Source organism: Camellia sinensis, chromosome 11 (assembly GCF_055761805.1).
Source record: "Camellia sinensis isolate YWXY chromosome 11, ASM5576180v1, whole genome shotgun sequence".
Lineage (NCBI taxonomy): Eukaryota > Viridiplantae > Streptophyta > Magnoliopsida > Ericales > Theaceae > Camellia > Camellia sinensis.
In genome coordinates this window covers 39,370,157-39,376,620 of record NC_138971.1, presented here as the reverse complement: position 1 = coordinate 39,376,620, position 6,464 = coordinate 39,370,157, and positions in this window count along the sequence as shown.

Below are 6,464 nucleotides of genomic sequence, written 5' to 3'. Positions count from 1 at the left end.
ATTGGAAAAATTATAAATTAGTGTAATTTTTAAAAAGTAATTATAAATACATGATAAATTTTATTATTAATTTGTAATTTCTGCTTGTCAATTTTACTATTTGAGTAAGTTTAGATATCTATAAATGTATAAATTTATATAATGTGGAGTATATGTATAGAACCCATTCTTTATTTTTATATTTGTAACTTGTTCTCTAAATTTTATCTGTATTTCTAGAATACTGGTTGTCATTTAGAAAAATTAACAATATAACAGTACTCTCAATTCACCAATTAATATATCAATTAGTGTATTAATATATACTACGATATTGTCACTTTAAAATAATATATATTATTTATTATATAAATTATAAAGATTCAAAACTTTTAAAATTATGTCAAATAATTTATTAATACAGTAACTAATATATCAATTCATGTGTATAATTTTATTCATTTTTGTCAATCAAAATATTTTATTACCAATTTCAATTCCTCTAATCTTCTCTATAATTATTTTAACGAGATGAATTATATTTTAAAGAGCATTATTTTTTTAACAAAGGAATGTGTAAATTATTGATATTTTTGCGGTGATGCAGGGCGGTGATTTAGGAGAAAGATTGGTATGGAAGTCAAAAAGGAAAAAACAAAAGATATGAAGGGTCAGATTGATTCTGACATTCCCAACCATGCATATTCGTTAGTGGAATTATTTATTTTCTTGGTTTTGTTTAGTGGAATTATCAAATGAGTTTGGAAGATTCAGGAGCTCCTTGACAAACTTGTCCCTATTAATTGCATAATTTACATGATTATAGCTATCTTCCATTAAGAGCATATATTAATTGTGCGAACCTTCCTTTTGGTGAAATTCAAGACACAAAAATTGATACAGATGGTATAAAGATGTAAGAATATAAATTTTAGTATAAAAAAAATATGATAATATCATTTTTTTTATTAATAATATCAATAATTTTTGATAAAAATAGGACAAGCGTTATTTAAGTTAAAATTTTAAGAGAATCTAATACAGGTATGCTAAATAATTAAGGACAAGTGTTATTTAAATAAAAAATAGTTAGTTATACTGATAAAAAAAATAATGATGTTATCATCTCTTTTGTAGTTAAATTTATTTTACCATATTAATATTTATATTTTCATATCATCTGCATTAATTTTAAATCATTTAGACTTAAGAGGAAAGTCAATCTAATTATATCAAAATTATGAAAGAATTTATATTTTTTTTAGTCTTCAAAGGTGATAGTGTAATTTACTCAAAATAATTATATGGGACTCTCACTTTGTGATACTTCAAATGTTTAATTAATATCACATTAATATTAAATTATATAAAAATAAATAAGTAAATAAAAATAAAAATACTAACTAAGAACAATAATAATAAAATAAATATATAAAATATAAATAATGGTGTAACTGTTGTAATCTAACTTGACATTGATTTATTAACTGTGCAATTAATATATTAGTAGTTAGCTGGAAGACTGAGAAGTAAGCCCCCTGTGAAGCCTAGTGAATAGGGGGATGAATCACCAATTTAGAATAATGATACGGGGTGACTCATCACCACTGGCCCAGGTATGTAACGGAGTCCTGTGAGGCCAGTGAAACCAAGGAAATAAGTAAAAAAGAGAGAGCAAGCGAAGAATCGAAAAATCAACGGAGATAGGAAAGAGATGGTAAAAATTAATATTTAATTGAATTATATTCACCTTACTTGTTTTTACTTTTTAAAAATTTTTATTTTTTTATTTTTCGTATTTTTTTGTTTTTATTAAATTTTTTTAATAATTTAAACAATTTTTTTTTATTTTTTAGACACACCTAACATAAATACACTTAAAAAGTAAAAAAATTATAAAAAAAACTTTTTTAAAAATTCACTAAATACCAAAAATAAAAAAAAATACAAGAATTCAGTATAATTTTTGTATTTTTATGTATTTATTAAATTTTTAAAATATTTTTCACAATTTTTCTACTTTTTAGATACATCTAAGTAAGGTGCATCTAAAAAAGTATAAAAAATGTTTAAAATTTAAAAAATATTCACTAAAAACAAAAAATATGAAAACCAAAAAAATCAATTTTCAAAAAACTTAATCCAGAAAACTCAAACCAAACACACTGATTATATTTTAAGTTATTATAATATATTTTACGTATGTTTTGAATTATCATAATTTATTTTACGTAAATTGTATTTTATAAATTATATTAATATTTCGATTACGTTGATTATTTGTTGAACTCTTTTTGTTTAAATTGAAACCTAAAATATGTTTGTTTAAATTTTAAAAATTATTTGATAATGATTTTATAAACAATTATTTTCTATAAGTCTCACTATGAAAATCCCATGACTTAGAAGACTTAAATAAACCATTGGCTTCTGATTGATCACTTTGTGGCTTTCTTTTTGTCATGGATCCATTGACCTCTATTCTGATTGTCATTTCAGTAACCTCTATTTTGTTCTATTCTATACCCTGATTATGATTATTTATTTACATAATTTTTGTATTTCATCAGTTTATGCGACTTCGAATAATTTGTTTATTCAAATTAAATTATGTTAATGTTTTAACTTAAATAACTATCCATAATATACTCTCAGGATAATATTTTTCACTCTGTTATATGTTTATAGCTGTTATCCCTTTCAGGTGCTGAGATATAAAGAAGAATTGTACCCTCGTATAGTGGGACTGAACGGAAATTGATGCCGATCAGTTACTTTCTGTTTTTCTTTTCTTTTTTTTTTCTTTTTTTCTAAAATTCTGTCACTACATAAAAAATAATAAAGGTCCTATGGATGTATCTCCTTAACAGTAGAATGATTACCAAAGTTAATTTTTTGTTTAATTATTTTCTTTACTTCCTTTCTGTTCCCGCCTGCGTCATTTAATTTATTAAAATTAGAATTAATTAATAAATTACGATTTTAGCCCTAAGTATCTGGGGGTTAGGTCGTGGCACACTTCTCCTCAAGTTCGAAAAAAAATAATTACTCTCACATTTTTTTAGGTAATTACACTGGTCTCCATTTTAGTAAGACTAAAACGATCAAAATTAATGTAAATAGTTGGTAAAAACTAAAAATAAATAAAGATGATATACATTTTAGTAGAAAAAATATAATAACATATTTTTTTTCATTCATACGACTAATAAATTATTGATTAAAAGTAAGCCTAATTGTTATGTTAATTAAAATCTCAAAGAAAATAAGTGTAATTATTTCAAAAATGTGGAACTAATTATATATATATTAAAACTCATGACAAGTGAATGTAATTTATCCAAATTATATTTTGCTCAGTTCTTTGGTGCTATAAATAGATAAAAATAACATGTGATATATAACCAAAAAAAAGATATTATTTTACTTTCCAAATTTACCCTTGATTTTACATATTTATTGGCCCTTTCTCTTACGTTTCCGACACGCAAGGATCCTCTAGAGTGAATCGGTGGAGTGAGTTGGTGGAGTGAATGGGTTTGGGCGCAACACTTGTTCCCACTAAAAGAGCGAATGGCTGAGATCTTCCCTTATGAAAATGATGTTTTGGTGAAGGAAAACCAAATAAAAAATTTTCTTCCTTTAAGATCGAAACACGAGATAGAGAGAGAGAAGCTCTTTTTCGCCAGTGCCACTAGGGCATTCTCAGACCAGCCTCTTTCTCTCATCCTTTTTCTTTTAGTCATCCGTCGTCTATCATCTGTCCTTCGCTGCCTCTTTCTTTCTTCATTCTCCTTTTCTTCTTCTTCTTCTTCTTCTTCTTCTTCTTCTTCTTCTTCTTCTTCCTTCTCCTCTCCTAAAGCCCTAACCTTAGATCTAGGGTTTTTAGAGAGTGGTGATGGCAATACCCATCACGACCCAAACCCGGCCCTATGGGTTTAGCACCGTAACCGGCCAGTAATCCGAGATTACCGAAGGCCTGCAGAACAGTAGTACAATAAACAGAGTACAGGGCCTGGCGGAAGCCAAAACAGTAAATAAACAATGCCCAATGAGCTGTGACAGTCTGTATGCCAAAAAGATTTTTCATGCATTCACATGTACAAACAATACAGTCTATACAAAATTTACAGTCACACAGTACAGGGACCTAATCCCTTGATAACAGTACGGTTAGCTAACAGTCTATACAGTAAATCAAACAGTACGGAGACAGACGGTGGAGGGGGAACAAGACACCTCAAGGCCATAGCATGGCAACTAGGAACCTCGCAGTGAGGCACAAAGGCTGGCTTGACAAAACTGGAGTCTAACCCACGCTCCTAGCTCCGATCTGGCGACTGAGCACCTACATATATATATATAAACAGTGAGCTAAAGCCCAGTGAATAACATAATGCGTAAAGGGGTTATGAATGAAATGTCCTTACAGTAATGAAATCAGTTCATTAACAATACTTCAGTCTTTCAGTCAGAACAGTTATTCAGTCATATGTGGTACATCCATTAGCATAGCAGTAAACAGTAGGTCTTAAAGGCCGAGCAGTAATGATGGCCATCAATCAGTAAACAGTAGTGGTTCCACGAGGGAACCGACAGAGATCTCTGTAACAGTAACAGTAACAGTAGATGCCAAGGATGCCACAATACAGTTTAGAATATAGGACATACATTCATTCAGTAAACAATATCAGTTCAGTAAACAGTTCAGTTCAGTATTCAGAAGATAATCATTTGAACATATCTTTACACAATCGTTACTCACAGAGTTTGGGCTACAGTATGCTAGAGCGTGTCTCCCCAGTCGCCAACCCTACACAGTTAACAGATTGAACACACACTAAGCCACACAGCTGGGAAAGATAATAACTTAACCCCTAACGCCTCGGTGTGTTCTACATCTATATCCTCAATAAGATGCCTTAAACTAGGTCTAAGAATGCCTAGAATGGGATGAGGATGCAAAAATGCACTTTTAAAAGCATTTTTAGATTTTAGCAGAAAAACAGAGTCCCGCTCGAGCGCAGGTTTCCCCGCTCGAGCGGTCATGCAACAAAGGTACACGCTCGAGCGTCAACTTTCCCGCTCGAGCGTACTGTAAAAGTACTAGATGGGTGAAATCTCCGCTCGACGCCCGCTCGAGCTTGAGACATGACTCTGCTCGAGCGCCCAATCCTCCGCTCGAGCGGACTGTAAAACAGTGCAGAGATACTGGATGCTCGGATTCTCTGCTCGAGCGCCAATTTCCCCGCTCGAGTGGGAGTGAAAAAACTGGAAAACCCAGATTGCACCTCCAAGCTCAAAACCAAGTTGTTAACAACTCAAAACCGATCCTCTTGGGCTCATTTTCTGGAAAACTCTTACAAACACATGGAATAACTTGATTCAAAGCTCAACTTTGAGAAATCAAAGCCCAAGGGTGGTCAATCCAAACCCAATTTCAAACCATTTTCCAAGAACAATCCTCAAATATAACATGCATGATCTTAAATCATTTTCAAAGCTTTAATGCTGTTTCAAAAGAGCTCAAACCTTCAAAAACAAGATGAACTCATGGAGTATGACCAAAAGATGGACATGCATGTGAGGTATTATGAACTACCACCTCAAAACTTCAATATATGTACATGCATACAACAATTAAGCTTCAACATAGCAATTTGAGCCATAGGGTGGCTCTAGACTTCAACTTAGCTCTAAACCATGCAAGAATCAACTCAAAACATGAACAAGAAGACAATGGAGCTACCTTTAGTCTTGTAGTTCAAGAAGGGAGCTCAAATATGCAATCTCCTCAACAATTCTTCAATTTCCAAACAATTCACAAGCAAGATTGAGATGAAATCAACTCCTCAAGTCTCTCTCTCTCTAAGGTCGGCTAGAGCACCAAACAAGGCTGAGGAAATGTTGTTTTAATCAAATGCATTAGGTGTAATAAGGCTCAAAAGGTTTGAGGTAGTGGGCCACTACAAGGCTAGTTTGGTAAATAAGGCAACTATTGCAATTTAACTCATTTTAATCTAATTTAATCATACCTAATCACTTTTTCAATGAATGTACCATAAAATTACATTAATTATGAGGATCATAAAACACTAACCAATTCCCGATTCGGCCGCCGATAAGGCCTTCAATTAGCAGTTTAAACATAAAACATGAACAGATCAAACAAACAGTCAACAGATAAAATGCAATTCAAACAGATGTATTCATTCAATTCAGTTTCAATTTCGGTCAGTCAGTCAGTTCAGTACTTTTAATCAGTTCAATTATCAGTCATGATCAATTCAGTTTAACGGTAATCGATGGTTATCGGTAATCAATCAGTCATTAATTGGTAAACAGTATGAGGGTTGTTACAATACCAGTGCAGGTGGTGGGTCTCCCGAAACCCTTCTCTTTCCTCTGTCGTCTGCTTGTCCTCTTCTTCTGAAACTCTAATCTTAGATCTATGGTTTTTAGAGTGGTAATGGCAACGATAGTGG